At 26.5% G+C, this 17,437-nt stretch overlaps 1 protein-coding gene across 3 annotated transcripts in view; it reads left to right on the forward strand.

Moving 5' to 3' along the window:
- Positions 1-17,437, forward strand: part of LOC111042056 (zwei Ig domain protein zig-8-like) — a 246,677-nt gene that overhangs the window by 34,037 nt on the left and 195,203 nt on the right. The window contains exon 1 of one of the 3 annotated variants that reach the window (XM_022326548.1): positions 9,720-9,807. The exons of the other annotated variants lie outside the window; for them this stretch is intronic. The gene's annotated coding sequence lies outside the window, so the exon portion shown is untranslated. Of the gene's footprint in view, positions 1-9,719; positions 9,808-17,437 lie in introns of those variants that run through there. 3 annotated transcript variants of the gene reach the window in all.

Here is a 17,437-nt window from a genome sequence, read left to right on the forward strand (position 1 = left end):
GAATAATCGCCCTTCCCACCCGATACCAAGTCTAGGTGTATAAAAACATATGAAAATGTTTGTACAATGCAACTACACTCCTCTTTCTTTCTTTCAAACCTGCATGTTGATGTCGATATTTTTATACCTACCTATCATGTTATAAGGAGTAGTTGGTTGGTGTTTCCCACTGCACCGGTTGGTATTATGAACAAGGTCATTGTGTCGATATAAATAAAGTTTTCTATGTTATGTCTTACAGATCCTAGGTAAACATACTAATACAATATACAAACATATTATACATAGATTTATAAAATGTCTAAAGACTGAAATAGCAATACAACAGTTATACGGTACATTATCATCTGAGCAACTCCGTCATTGGGGGTGTTACTGAAGATCGCAGAAGTAACAGAGCATGTGAGTTGATAAATTAAATGTATTAACACAATATGATACAATGCATATTGTGATCTGTCTATAAGATTTAAAGGTAGGTAGGGGTGATAACTGTAGTAAATTGATTTAAAATTATACGTTATAACTTATAATGTAGAGTTGAGTGTTGTTAGTCTATGGAGACTTAAGTATAGACTTAGTGTTTCAAATATGACTACTGGCTATGCAAATAATATTATCTATTTTCCGTGTTCTGTAAACCTAGAAAAATTCACTGAGCGTGATATAAATAACAAATCAGTAATCTGTAAATCGTTACAATACAGTTAAACATATTATAATATTTTGGCTCTCGTTGACGCAGTCTTGGACTTGTGAAAAACAAGAAAATAAAAAATTTGCCAATATTACGTTGATCGGATGATAGTGTAATAATACCTACACAATAGTGGTACAATTCTGTATATAATATTTTTTTTTTTAAATCGATATCGTTTCATATGGGTATATATCGATATCATATAACAAATGATACTTATAAATAGCAACTTCGAAAATAAATGTATTGACAATTATTTTTTACACTCATAATAATAAAGTTAAGGTTTTTATAAATGTATTATATTTGTATTATTATAACAACACGATAAAAATATACTTAGACATAAAATAATACAAATTATATGAATAATTGTTGGCTACTTATATTTATTATATGGTTGGCGATGCCTGGTTAATTCGTTTAGATTTTGCCGTCATAGTATAAATGAATATAAAATATAAATTTGAATGTGTATTTTATATCGACATCGGTATAATTTCATCATATCAATATCATTCTGTGTCACTAAATCATATGATAAAAATTCTGGACCACATACAACACCTGATTCGGTACTAGACTAGATTTCAAACGATGCTGTGGCCTGTTGCAACGGGGCTGTCAAAGTGTATTTACTATAAGTCAAGCATCCCTGACTGCAGCCTACCAACGACGCTGGTTGTACCTTTTTCTTTATCTCAAACCGCAACTATTTTACTTCGATATCGCAAGGCCGTATATAATCAACGGTATTATAAATGAACTTAAATAATGATATTATTATATATGATGAATGCGTCAAAATATTATACGATCACAACATCGATGAGAGTTTTTTGATTCGTAATTATTGAATTAATTATTACTGAATGTAATATAACATAGTAAATATTTATAAAATATATAAATATATTTTAGTTTTTAGTATTTAAAATGTTATTTATAACTAGCTGTTACATAAAGGAAATGATTAAAATTATTTATAGCCGATATTTAAATAAATGTAGAAATACAATCAGCTAATATTTAATAAAAAACCTAATAATGCGCTTATTGTCAAATTATAATTTATATTTACTTTACACTATACGTAGAATTGTTTTATTATTATTTTGTAATAACGTCCTATTAAAATAACTATAGTGAGTAATAGAAATTGTTTGTAAAGCCTCTTAAAAAATTGTATTATTAAAATACAAAAAAGACCAGATGAATTACAATTCATTTATCTAAAAAGCAATCGAACGTTAATACCAGGAAAATTCCGGAATTAAGCTTGTGGAATGTGAATTGTAATTGATGGTAAAGAAGACGTTTTACGTGGAGAGGATGAGGGTGCAGCCCTTCAGGTGGAGGACTACAATAACACCTCCGGGCGATTTTCTTTATCTCGGAAAACCGACCGTCTGTTTTCGTTTTACTATTTTTCTCTCCCCCCCCCTCCAGCCATAAAAACACCAAAGCGCCACAAACACTGCCACTCATTCTACTTATTTTCGTTTTTCTTTGGCTTGTATTTTTCCCGGATGCGTTTGCCGTTTAGATTTGTGCTCGCCGTTTGCTGGCGGACACTGTAATTGCCCAAATTTATTGCGCCTAAGCGTTAGAGTTCAGGTCCCCGAAGATTTACTGTTCCTGGATTATCCCCGGTTTTAGGAAATATTGCATATATCCACGTTTTAATGGCCCCAGCGACCTCGGTACACCGCCAGATGAATATATTTATTATTATTATTACACCGCCACGTTTCATCACCTCTATGACCTCAATCCAAGAGCGGCTCAGGACGACCCCGATCGCATAATCCTAATTTAATGGAAACTATACAACAATACCGACTCCTGGCTCTGGATTAATCTCGTCTTCATTGGTATCGCGTGGTGTTATTCTGCTGCTGTTATATGTGCGTAGTACGCAAACAATGTTTGGTGTATGGTTTGAGCCGTAAACGCATTAAATGGTCGTAAAATGATGATATCGTTGAGTTGTTCAATAACATTATATCATCTATCTATGTTTAATGTGCCGAACCCGCAACAATAATAATAAAATATACTATAATGTTTTTAACATTTTACTTAAACTAAATAAAAATTCGAGTTTATTTTTCATACAAAAATAGTATACTACATGTCGTTGTATTATTGTTATTTTATTATCATTTGACAGAGACAATAAATATCGTATTAGTATTACTTTAGTTTTGTTTTGTTTTTTTTTTTGTCACATATAATGTAATTATTTTTAATTCAAAAACATGATACAGAAATTGGGTATTACCCAGACTCAAAATTATACATTCAGATAAATAATCGTGGAGCATTGAAAATAAAATTAAGTTTACTTCATACTTCAATATTACAGATAAATCATATTTGCAAAAGAATAACATTTACCATTTAGTATATTAAAAAAAAATGTTTTTTTTTACAAAATTGATTTCATTAATTTATGAAGACCCTTCAGCATTTCTAATAGTACATTACTTATTAAAATACAATTAAAAAAAGATCTGTTAATCTTAATTTAATTACATTAAAATATTAACCTTACTTTAATGCTTTTATTAAAAGTAGGACAAATAAATAAATTTAATTTGATTTAAAAGCAGAATAAAATATTAAAAACACTTTAATTGATTTTGAGTGTTTAATTAAGGAGTGTATTGTATTTGTAATTATATAAATTCATATTAATTTTGTGGATTTTCTTGGATATAATTGAAATGAATTACATTTTGAGGAGTATTATTAATAAAAGAAAAAAATGTATGACAAATAATTAAATTTTAGGTTTTGAGAGAAGCGTAACATTAGCCCAACCTATATATTTGTTTTACGACGATGATGTGTGTTTTTTTTTTATCACCGTTACCTATATGAACAGTAAAACATCTTCAATATTCTACACTTTTTTTTTGACAAAGTGTTTTTATCATTGGTTTTCATATTTAAATCTGGGTTCACACAACATTATGTCTATGTTTTGCTGTGTATATATTCAATACGTAGTTAACCAAAATTAGTTACTTGTTAGTCGTTACCTATACAATACATTCAACAATACATGACATTAAATAGTGGCAACTCACATTGAGATTAAATTTTATAACACTATGTGTCAGTGAGATGTGTGAATCACTTGTCATCGTGCCTGAAATCTATAGTTAAGGTTATTCATGAGTATATAACCAGAAGACGAAATCCTTTTCGTTGATCCGATAAAGAAAATCGATGATGGCCGCTGACCTTTTTCTCCACGTCCAGCGAGCTAAACGATTATCAGAGATCCTTCTGAGGCTGGTTGACGGCAAATTGTTTAATGTATTAACATGGTATCTGTGATTGCAATGCGTTTCCAAATCGTCTGTAAATCAGTTTGAGGAAAACGCAATTACCGCTGGCCTAATTTTCCACTAAGACCGAGATGTTCGATTCTTGATAAAACCATTACTCTTATAAGTGCGTATTATAGTGCTAAACAGCACAACGATAACTTGACGAAACTAGTTGATAGAATTCTATATACTTGTATTCGTGAGGGTTGTTACGTCCTGTTTACGTTACCAATTTTCCGAAGATTTGACGTTGGTAGTGCGACAGTGGAACTCACATAACCTGTAATGCTATATTATATTTAATATATATTATTTACAAGTTCCATCGTACTAGGAGTACTACACTGTAGTACAGTAGTACACTAATTTAGTGAGTATAAATGTTTGTAAAATCTAAATAAATCCTTAAAAAATTATTCGAGATAGGTGAAAATTGATAAATTAAAATTTGAATCAATACAATAAGGCATACAAATATGTCGAGCGTGCATTAATAGTAATCCCGTATACATATATGTTGGATTGTCTCTGATACTAAATCGAACTGAGTTGGTACTTTTGGATAAAGGAACATTGAAAATTCTCAGTATTTTTCAAAATAATCCAAAAAAAATTATGGAGCAACTATTTTTGTATCTATAAATATTAAATATAGATAAAAAAAAATGTTTGCTTAATCAAAAAGTTTGAAAATTTAATACAAGGTTCCTCGTAAGTTTTTATTACAGCCATTTAATAATATTATAAAAGATACATAAGCATGATTTCGTTTCGTAAACATTTGAGAAAATTAGCCAAAATAACGAAAATCTAAAAACCATTTTTTAGTTAAAAATGTATAGAATTCAATATTTTGATAGTTAAACCTTGATAATTTAATTACGTATATTATTTTATTGCATTCACACAGTGTCATTTTGAAAACATTTAGATCAAATATACGGTATGGTATATTTATAGTTTATAAAATATAACCTTAAAATAAAATACTATTATAATTATATTATGAGGACGCCACACCCGCATGTGTTGTCTCCGTTTTACAAATATACAACATAGCAAAAAATGTTTAGCGCGGGACAACTTTTCTCAGACCATATTTGTTGTAGAACTACCAAATTTTCACAACACAAAAAGAAGAACTTTATCTGTGCAACAGCGTGCTTTTTTTTCAATTATACTATCCAATAATTTTTTAAAAGAAAATGAAAAAAACAAAAAACCAAAATGTTTAGAAGCAAGTAACTTGTATTGTATTTATTTTATCTAAAATATAGGCACGCTGTTGCATAGATAATTTTCTACTCGATATGTTCAGAAATTTTGGAGCCACTACTACAAACACAGAACGATAAAAGTTGTCCCGCGCAAAACAGTTTTGTTGTACCTTTGTGAGACGGAGACAACACATGCGGGTGTGGCGTCCTCTTAATAGCAGTGTAATAATATAATGGGCTGCCAGATCGACTCCATTCAGAATAATATACGCTCGACTTTTACTGTAATACAGAAAAGTTATGTACTTTTAACCCTTTTTTTCAGCAACTTGATTCAATCATACCAGTAGTATACCTAATTGTATAATGATGTTCTCAGCAATAAGTTACAAAAAAATATTAATAATATTTATATTTATTTTATGTTATAAAAAATATATAATATAATATGTATTACTTATATTGTTATTGTTTGGTTTTTATGCCTACATAATGCATTGGTTATAAGAAATCCTAATCTATTGAGATCTTCAATATTTAATCACTTCAAAAGCAAACCAACAGTTTTTTCAAGTTTTATCGAGATTAATATTGTTTAACTGTATCATGAAAAACAGACAATTTAGAATATAACTAATGTCAGAAAATGCTTAATGGTATTTATTTAAACTTATAATCTACGCTACAAAAAAAAAAAATAATAATAATTTATACATACTCCTGTATTGATGACCAACTTCATTATAAAAAATTACTTTTATTTCTTCTATGATATTCAACCATAACATGCTACAATTTGTATAATCACATAATAGTATATTGAAATATTTTGCCATTTTGTACATTTTTTTATTTGTCTATGAAAGCAAATTACATTTTAATCTCCTTTCTCGTTAATATTTTATTATTAATTAAATCAAACCAACCATTAAAAACTATTATCATAACCCATCGTAATATTGATTTTTCTTATACGTTTAAACAACTATAACATAAGTATGATTTAATAATTTATATTTTTATTATTTAAATGGAACTGTTTAGTGATTCAAATGAAATTATTATTATTATACTTGATATTGAGATATAATTTAGTTTTGGCAAAACCGATATTTATTTTCATATCGAGTGTGATGTATTGATATTTTTTAGTTAACAAGTTGTATGATTACGATATTATTCACTCCACCCAGAATCTAATACCCATTGCCTTTAAAAAAATTAACTAACTACAAATATTTCAATAATTAATGTTAATTGAACATTTTATATTACGAAAACATTTTATAGAATTATTAAAATCATGATCCTTCATTAAGAATTATAAGCTTATAAAATGATTGCCGTAGTAGTTAATACAGTTACTATTTTTTTTTATTGTTACTAGTATAATATTCAATAAACATAATTTTTTATTTAACATTCTATAAAAACTTTGTTATTTTGTTTAATCGATAGTAATATAATACTTTTTCAATACATGATAATTGATTTCGTAATTATTCTTGTGTTTCTTAAATTTTTTTTAAGCATATATTAAATATGTGAAAGACATTTTATAGAACCATGCAAACCTTAACACTATTGAGTTTTCTTTTCATAAACTTGGTTCGAGTGACAATAATGCAGAAACCTAGCTGAAACGTATGTCACCGTACAAGTACATGTTCAGGTTTATATTTTAATGTGTACAGTTGATGGCAAAAGATATACATATTATTTTTGAAAGTAGCCAACAAAAGTTAATCTAAAATAATTTGCCAACAAAGTATATCTTTTAAAATTTTTCCAGCTATTTAACACGTTTATATATTTTTACATAATTTGTAATGCAAAATGCAATTTTGATCAGCTAACAAATTCACTGTCCCCTCGGAATTAATAGTTTTCAAAAGAGTTTAACTTAAATTTGCATGTTCTCAGGTCTCTACGGTATGCAGGCTTGAATGTTGATACGAAGGGTAAAATTATGTTATTGGAAAACTATATAATTCAATGTAAGTCTGTGAACGTCGACGCCTTAAAAATTATATTTTATAAGCTATTAAACTATTTTTTCCGCATTAATATAAAATAAAACTGTTATCAAAATTTTTTTCTTTTTAAACTAATAACAACAATAAATTGTTTTCGTAAGATCATTGCTAGCAATACTGGAATCAGTTCATACAAAATAAAAATAAAAAAAACATATTAATTATATTTTGATAAAATGTATTTGATAATAATTTGTATTTACAAGAGAACAAATACAAACAATCACTACAATGTAAATGAAAAAAAATGTATGTGTTCTCAGATATACTTTGATCTTAAACCTACAATTTTATTTTCAATAAATTAATCGGAGTGTTTAAAAAAATTGTGCCTGTACATTTTAAATGATAAGTTTTCTTTAACATTAAAAGCTACACAATACATAGGAACTGTTTTTTTTCCATCACATATTTTTCACTTACACAATTTATTCTATATAAAATAATATTTTCATCGTTTCTTTAATCACGATTTATCTATATATATATATAAATTAATTTTTGTTTATAGAACCAAATGGCAACACATTTGCACCCATTTTCCTTGAGACGCTGTAAGAAATCTTTGCTTTCTATATCCCCATAGATTGCTATAGGGTGGCTCATACATTAATTTCGTTTTGAATACAAAATTCAAATATTTTTTTGCTTTTATATAGGCCGCCATTGGTTACAAAAATAAAACTTTAAAACAAAAGGCACTAAAGACTATCTAATCCGCGTTTAGTTGTTATGAGACTTTTTTTAAATAAAAAAAAATTATATTAAATCTATGGTTTTTATTCAAAAGTTGGATGTACATGTCGGCAATTTCCGTGTGTATTTATAGCTTGAAGAATCAAAAACGATGTTGATGGAAATTTCATAGATAATTTTAGAGATATCAAAAAAGTATAGAAGATTGTTTAAAAAACATTAAAAAATATACCGATCTCGGTTGAATTAGTTCACTAACCTTTTCACTTAGCATAATATTAAATATTTGTCAATTTTTTTAAAGACAAGTCTGGTTGTACAGCTAGAAGAATATAAATTGAATGTACTATTACAGTAATGCATTCGAACGAATTATTAACTGCTTTGTATAGTAAAATATACGAGTACGTGTAAAATATAAGTTACTTGTAACGTAGTGTTCATATCATATCATTTTTGACATAAATCATGATCAATAACATATTTTTATTTATAAGAATATTAGTTGTTTCTAGTTATTTTGAAATCATCTTGTTTTATTTTATCTTTGGATTTTTTAAATTGTTGTAGGTGCCTTTTTAATTTGTGAGGTCATTGAAAGCGTATATTTAAAAATAATTTAACAATGCCGTATTTAAAATGTATAAATAGTGTATGTATAATATATTAGGTAGGTACTAAGGTACCTATATATACTATTAAATTAAATGTGGCAATATTCAGACTCTTATAAACTTAAAAATACAACTGTAACTGGACAATTGAGTTGAAATTATTGCTAGCATAGATAAAAAATTATATCAAATGGATATTAATTTAAACTTACGTCTACTATTATTATTCAAACTTAAATAATATCATATCAAAAAAGTATACAAATGGAATAACTTTGGTTAGAACTATTTACATATTTGTACAGTTTTCATTAATTGTAAATTAATAACTGATGACTGATGTACAGTAACATTTTTGAATGTCAACCAAAATATTGAATGATACATCTATATATTTGTTTTATATTTTAATGTCCGTTGTAATGTTATTTTTATTATTCTTTTTTTTATTTATAAAATTGGGAGTACGAAATAGAATCACCAAAATGTTTTGCAATTTGAATATTATGATTATGCTTATGTCCGTACTGATTGCATCTGTTAAAATAATATTAACATAAATAATACATTTTGGGTGTACTATATATAAATATCAAAGGCATATTTCAAGAGAAGTAGATACATATGATATTGTGATGGGAAGGACGAAATTCTCATTCAGCAAATAATGGTATTTTTGATCGAATTACGCAAAACATACACCGGGTATTTATTTAATTATGCGATATAGGATTTTTATACCATCCACTGAAACGATGATACGTATGCATATATTTCATAGTGTGAATTATGAAAAGGCGCTGTAGAGAACACCAAGCAATACCCCTGGCACTGACGGGTTACGGGGAGATTAGAACGCATTGCCGGCTGCATAATATTATAAAATGAACCACAGAGGTTGGCTGAAGCGGGCGAAGAAAACATAATACGTAAAAATTGTAGCGAGTGACAGGCTGATTTTGAAAAGTTGATTATTTTATTATAATTCCAACACGACAGTATTGTTATGAAGAAAAATAAAGTTATAACCTCAGTTAATAAAATATTCATATTTTAATTTACAGTTTTACACCTCATGAAAGATCCACCGGAAACAAAAGTTATTAGTTGGCTATTTCTGGGACATCCAAACTTCCAAAATTCGTTTTTCATTTTTATTCATAAGGTTTTCTGGAGAAGATTAACGGTGACGAAGGGAGACAGGTTTGAAAAAGAAATTATATTCATATGAATTGTAACACACTATGCAGATGTGATACATTTTTTTTTTTTTGGTCGTCTAACACGATGACTAACAATATAATTTGATTTTAGTGCAATATAAGGTTTGGTAAAACTATACAACAAAAAACCGTTACATATTATATTATTATAAAGTGAAGTATGATTTTATTTTTGCAAATTATAAAACGTATATTCCTATAAATAATATATAACGTTTATTATTCTTTAACTGTAGAGTTATAATATTTATATGATTAAAAATGTCCATCATAAGATGGCTTACAACATTAAAAAAATTATATTTATGTCTATAGTTTACTACATTATTATTTTTGAATAACTGTCGGACATTTTACTTTTAAATAGTAAATAGTATTGTAATTTGGTTCATATTCGATGTCGGCTATTCTTTTATACTCAATTTGATTCTCATTGCATAACTAACAAGAATATCAATTTCATAGTATGCATTTTTTTTCAAAGAATGAAAAATGACATAGAAGCACATCTACGTAAAACGTTTAAAAATACGAAATCCTTCATTACCACATATTAATGCAATTTAAAGTTTAATTAAAATTATTGGGCATCTAAACAGAAAATTTTAATCACGACCATGTTCATGTTTTCTATTTTATATTTTCAATCCATGTTTAGCAGCCCGGATGAAAAAAATGAATTTCAGAAGCCCCTTTACAATCTCTTCTCGCTTTTACAAATTATAACATAGGAGCCCTACACAGATATGAACAGGGCCTTTTGATGTATATTTTAATCAGGAATGAGAATAGAAAGAGCTTTACTTTGCTGTTTTTGCTATTTTTTGCATACTGGCAATTAATTTTTCCTGTTCTCTTTTATGCTTTAGAAGAACTGACTTTAGGAATATTATTACAATCGAAAATTATATTTTGAATTTTGTCGTTTATCTGAAAAAAAAATATTTGTGTGCATACAATTTGTATACAACTATATGATATTATATCAATATATTAAAAAAAAATATAAACTATTTGAAACTAATTCTGAATTACTGAATATTACCACTTGCATTTGAATTAGTATTGTTTATATAAGTACCGACTCCTGAAAGACTTGGATTGGATTTTGAGTATACCTATTCCATTACCTAATTATTGAGATTATAATTAAATGTACTTAGATAAACAAGTATATAATAAACCTAGCTAATAATAATTTAATATATAACACCATATGATTGTAAATATTTTTTAATACTTTTGTCAAAAGACTTAACATTATAGAGATCATAGATAACCTCAATATTCGTATTCACATTTAGAGCTATACACTGAGAAAATCATTAGAACAAAAAACAAAATAAAATACTGTAGTTATGTTTCACAATATTGATAAGACCAAACAATAAGTTTTGAATAAAAAATTATGCTGATCGTCTAAATAAGTTCTATATCTTGATATTATAGTTCCCTCGCAAAATATTTGTACACTTTTATTGTGTCTTTCAAATCAACGTATAATTTATATAATTTAATACGTATATTATAAATATACATTTTAAATCTACTATTGTAAAATAATTGTATGCCTGATTATTATTATAAACACGTGTTTCATAGTCAAAATACATTCAAAGTTTTTTATAAATAATAATTATAACACGTTTCACGATTTCACTCACTGGAGGAAAAATTAGTTGTGTTAATTATATTTTATTCATAGTTCTTTTTAGTATGGTTTTAATTGTTATAACTATCCAACTTGTCAGTGGTAAATATAAGTACAATGGTGCATTGGGAATTGGTTTACTTATTCTTAAACTTATCCACAGTGTCTACATTTGTAAGTAACACAAACATAAATAATTGGAAGGTTATTAATGTCGTAATAGGTAAAATAATAACATGCGATTTGTGCAATACGCGTATTCTGTAACTTTGTGGCAATTTTGATTGTTATTTGTTGTATTAACTGTATTCAGCGTCAGCAGATTTATACCCACGAACAGTTTCTCCTAAGGTTTAACTTGGTTTCCGCCAATGGTGGCCCCCAAAACTCGAACCAATCAAATGACTTTATCAAAGAAAACAATACTCTTTACTGCCGACAATATCTGTGGTAGATGAAACCATCGTTTGCTCATTGATATTTTATTTGTATCCACCATTTTCCATTTCCGCATATTATACTAAACTTAGTAGAAACAAGTTTAATTTTAATAACTATGCTTTGATCTTTATCACTGGCCACTAACTAATTAATCTCAAACATAATATTATGTGTTTAGCTGAAAGCTATATTCTCAAGTGCTATTCTATCTTCAAATTTCGAAAATACGCAACCAACATGAAAACATGCTAAATTCAATAAAATATGTTTCCATAATACAAATAATATACAATATAATAAATACTTGTTAAAAAAAAAACCTTGCTTTGTTTCGCTAATCATAATATTTTATTGTTGTTAACAAAAATAAAAATAAAATAAATATGGCATTAAATGTTATAACAGGCAAACAAAGAGTAAATCGCGATTTTATAAATTCATCAAAGACATTATATTTTTAGATATTCATAAAATTATTTCGCCTAAGAAGTCGTCCAATCTGTTAAAAACGTATAACACATGAGTTATGTAGAATTAATTTTGTGTTATCAAGTAACTTTAATATTAGAGAGAATCGACAACTAAATATCATTAAACTTATAATGTAGGGGTTTTACTTTTTTTTTTACCAATTTTGTATTTTTTAACAAGCAGTGATCACTTTCGGTTTTAATGTTCAACATATACAATATACATCACTCATGTCAAAATGAAATAAACTTGAAATATCTACGTATAAAAACAGATAATGTTGATACTTTTAGGTATATTCATTCATATTAAATTAAAGTTTGCTATATATATAATTAATTTTATTATTTTTATTAAAATAAGTTATTGAATTTAAATATTAAGATAATATTCTAAAATCAAAATGACGACTCTGTATTCACTTTTGTTGAAAAATAATACAATAAAAACAAATTATAATGTATCAAAAATTATTAGTATGGGTGAGGTAGATACATAAGGGCTATACATACATGTAAAATAAAATCCAATGATATCATAATAATAAGGAAAAAATAATCAAAAAAAAAAAAAAAAAGTCAAGGGTTTATAAACGTATGTTTTAATATTAAAGTTTGAAATATACTTCTATATTAATGTACAATATTTTACAGTTTAATTCTTTGAACACGTATTTTTTTCAAGAATTTTAATTTTGAAAACATAATATAAAAACATTATTAAATTCTATAATATTATTATAGATACAAATGGCTGTTTATTTATTAGATGGTATATGATATTTTCGAACATACAGGCGTAAAGCTTATTTTATTCAACGTAAAGTATTTTTATATGATCAAAAAAATAAATATTTTTATCGTGTTAAAAAAATGATATTAATTAAATTTAAATGTTTTTATCATATCATTTTTTTTCTATTACAGGTGAGTGAATGATTCATTAATGCTGTCCAATAAATGTAAGCATTAAAGTGGGACATAAATAAAAAAAAAACATTCAGTTTTAAACTTTAACATTTTTTTTCATGAATAACTGTCAATCTATAGTTCAGTATAATTAAATAACACTTTTTAATTAACATTATTATGATGTGTTCAATAATTATGATTCCACCTTTCGCTGGTAAATATATTTACATTTAGTCAATATCTATTAACGAAACGTTATTTTTCATTCTGGTGAAAAAAAAATACTATTTTGGAAGAAAATAATTCAATATTATAGAATGGTAATCTGAAAAAAAAAATTTTAAAATAGGCTGGGTATAACTGAGGAGAAGGCGTGTTTCGCCAAATGTAAGATTATAGTAATTTGAGAAAGCTGATAAAGTAATTCGTAAAGCAGTTAATAGCCCTCTGACCGAAATACGAATATACTCCTCACTCATAGACATCCATAGGAAAGTCAGCACCTTTTGTACCAATTCATGGGAATCCGAATGTCAGCGTACACCCAATAACAAATTAAGAGTAATTCAAAATAATACCGTATACTGGCCCAAACCATGTACTTCAAATGCCAAGGATGAAGTAGCTATCAACAGACTAGGTCACTCAAAGATGTCCATAAACGCAGGGAAGAACCTGTAATGTGCCAAACCTGCGGAGAACCTCTGACAGTCAAGCACCTCCTTGTCCACTGTCGTAATCATATAGATACCAAAACAAGTGTAGATTTGTCCGACAACCTCTTCGAAGCCCTCAGTTCAACTTATGACAACACCAATAAAATAATTACATTTCCAAAACAAATTGATATGTACAACCTAATTTAATATCATTTTATATTATTTATGTACAAATTAAGTCAAAGAACTATCTTATCTTACTTATAATGTAACAACATAATCTAATTTTTTGTTGAAAGCTAATAACCCTAAGAGTTGAAGTTGTGTTTAAAAAACAAAAAAGATTATAAGAAATTCGTTGACGTCGTGAAATAAATATTACTCAAATAAAAAAAATTAATATTGTAAGTGAAGCTAGGTGATTTGGAGCTAGTGACTATATTGATATTTAATCAATTATTTTTAATATCTATGAACTAAATTAAATTAAATTAATCTTTAATACTTTTAAATAAAGTATTGATTGGATAAATCTTTTGTTCATGATTAACGTTATCTAAAGAATAACACCTTATTGTGTATAGGGTAATAAATAATAATAAAAAACTTGAAAAAATATACAATTTTCTATTTTTGTTTTATCAAATGACGGTAGAACCTTCAACTTATGTGTGTGACTGATATTATCGAAGGTTTTTGTAATTTATTTTTTAATAAGCACATTTATATTTTTTCCTAATAACACATTTCGAAGTAATGAAAAATAAAAGCGAATTACACTAATAAATGATTGATAGTTGAACCCTATTTGAATCGTATTTGAATCAGACCAAATTAAATGCTTGGTAATATATTATTATATGCTTTCAAAAATAGCAAAAGACTACAATAGTGAACACAAAAGGTCAAATCTAACCGGTATTTCACTATAAAATCCTAAAATATTCACTATTGTTTTCAAAAATTATAATGGTTCATATTTTCTTTCCTAATTCAAAAACTCGTGGATTATTAGGAGCCAACCAGAATATATGGAAAATCATACTTAAATACTTATATATGTTTCATAATTTTTTTTCATGTTTTTTACAATTTGTGAACATAAACTTTTCTTTTATTCATGTTCAAGGATTGCTCAGTTTATGTATCTACATTACGAAATAAAAAAAACTAGTCTCTAGTCCCAAACTTTACCACGAGTTTATGATTTTGTGACCGAACTGACGTTTCACGTCGTGAGGATAATATCAGTCAAGTTTTTAAGTGTAGATTATTCAACATTTCCCTAGAGAATTTGGTTTTATTTTATTTTTCACTTTTATGACAGTATTAAAGTATTATAATATGATCTATTTGCTGACATTTTTTCTATTAATTTAGAAAAACATAATTTTTTTTGTCTTCTTAAATGTTTATAGCTTTTTTTTTTAAACGATGTATTGTATAGTATAAAGACATTTTTAATGAAAAAGATTCTAGATTATCTTTTCACCATTATTTTAAATGTTAAAAATACTTTGAGCAAATATAGTATATAGGTACTTAGAGAGATAAACACGAAATTAGAAAAATAAAACCTTTTATTTTTTCTTCACTGTGCATTAAAAGCAATTGCATTAATTATTATTATAGTTTGTTATTCCCTTCGTAAAATGATAGTTTATTTGAATCGACACATTATAATATAGAACTAACACCACAACAATTTAAGTTACGGTATAAGGACATTGTCAAATTAATTAAATTTAAAAAAATGTATTAAATATTATATTAATTTGATTAAAAATAAATATTGTTGACAAGCGAATAGTAACACTAAATTTTCCTGAAAAATTTCGTATTAATTTTCTTCTGAGGTCGTAGGGTTTTTTGAGATTGTTAGGTATAACATGTTAATCCGATCGAGTTAATAAGAAATTTATTCCATAACTGTATTTGATTCTTTGGATTGTAAGTGTTTAATTTAAATAGTAAGAATAATGATAAACCTATATACGAACCTTCACAGAATATTATACTCTACCTATTACACTTCTTGGAATGTATTTTAAGTGCCAGAAGTTATGGTATATTTATATAATTTATAAAATAGTTTTTTACAAACACCTGATAAACAAATGTATAATTTAAAAAGAAATATCAATAAAATGAATACCCACAATATAATATTGTCGGATACGACATTAGCATATTAAGTACGTATAGCTAATCTAAGTATCTGCATTATAGTTCATTGAAAAACTAAATGGGTGCAAATAAATCTATTTCAATAAATTTCTGTTATCACCCATAAAATATAAAATAAGCCATTAAGTACAACTGGGTTTAAAAAAATATATTATTATAATTAAAAGGCATCTAATCTTGATATATTTAAGAGTACATACATAGAAAAGTAAAATCCTTTTGCATAATTATAAAATATAATAGGTACTCAATTTCAATTACTAAAATAATGATTTTAATAATACATTGAGATTAAGTGTGAAAGCTTATAATCGAAAATGTTCACAAATACTAAATATTGCATTTGCATATTATAACCTATATTATGGTTTGTTATAACATTTCTTAAATTCTCGTATGCAAGAAATCACATTGATTTTTTTTTATAAACTAAGTCTATATTATAGAATAGTATGTGTTAAATTTATTTGTTAGAAATTGTGATAACCAACGTTGTGGTAAAGCAAAATGTTGATTCACAAACAACATATAAGTATCGCCCACGTTGAACAAGGTCGGATACTTAAATCCCTTAAACAAGTTTAACACTTTAGCACTGCTATGCAAATATTACCCTATCATTATCAATACATTGCAATGTGATTAAGTATACAAACAACAAAGTTCACGTTAGTGCATATTTGTGTTCTAACAATTTTTTATCAACTACAACTGATGTACTATAAACATAATAGAACACACAAAAAACTCAACAAATTTTGCCCGGAATATAATTTAAATAATTTTAGGCACATAGGTAAAACAATAATTGCATACTTGCATATTTTTAAAGGTTCTGAGTAGAGCAATAAATATATTGATTAATAATGATGTGTGTAATTTTTCCTTGTGTTTGAATAGAAAAAATGCTTCAAATTTCAACTTTGAGAGAGATTTTTGATAGAAAATTTTATCTAGTTGATTGATTTGGGAGGTTGAAATTGAAAATTCTCAGTATTGTTCAGTATTTTGAAAATATACAAAAACAAAACAGTAATTGTTACCCAAAATCATTTTTTAAGAATATCGATTTTGTTTGTTTTGTGCATCCAACTCAAAAACTACTAACTGTAAATACTTTACATTTCTACCAGTTGCTTAAATTATCATTTTTCATACACATTAAATGTTTCAAAATATATAATAGATTTTTAAAATGTTCGATATTTTTAATTTTTCAATTTCTATATAATATGTCGTTAAAAAAAAAATTCCCTTGGTATAGGTATACTATATAGCCTTTAAAATGTG

This window comes from Myzus persicae, unplaced genomic scaffold (genome assembly GCF_001856785.1).
Source record: "Myzus persicae strain clone G006 unplaced genomic scaffold, MPER_G0061.0, whole genome shotgun sequence".
In the NCBI taxonomy this organism is placed as follows: domain Eukaryota; kingdom Metazoa; phylum Arthropoda; class Insecta; order Hemiptera; family Aphididae; genus Myzus; species Myzus persicae.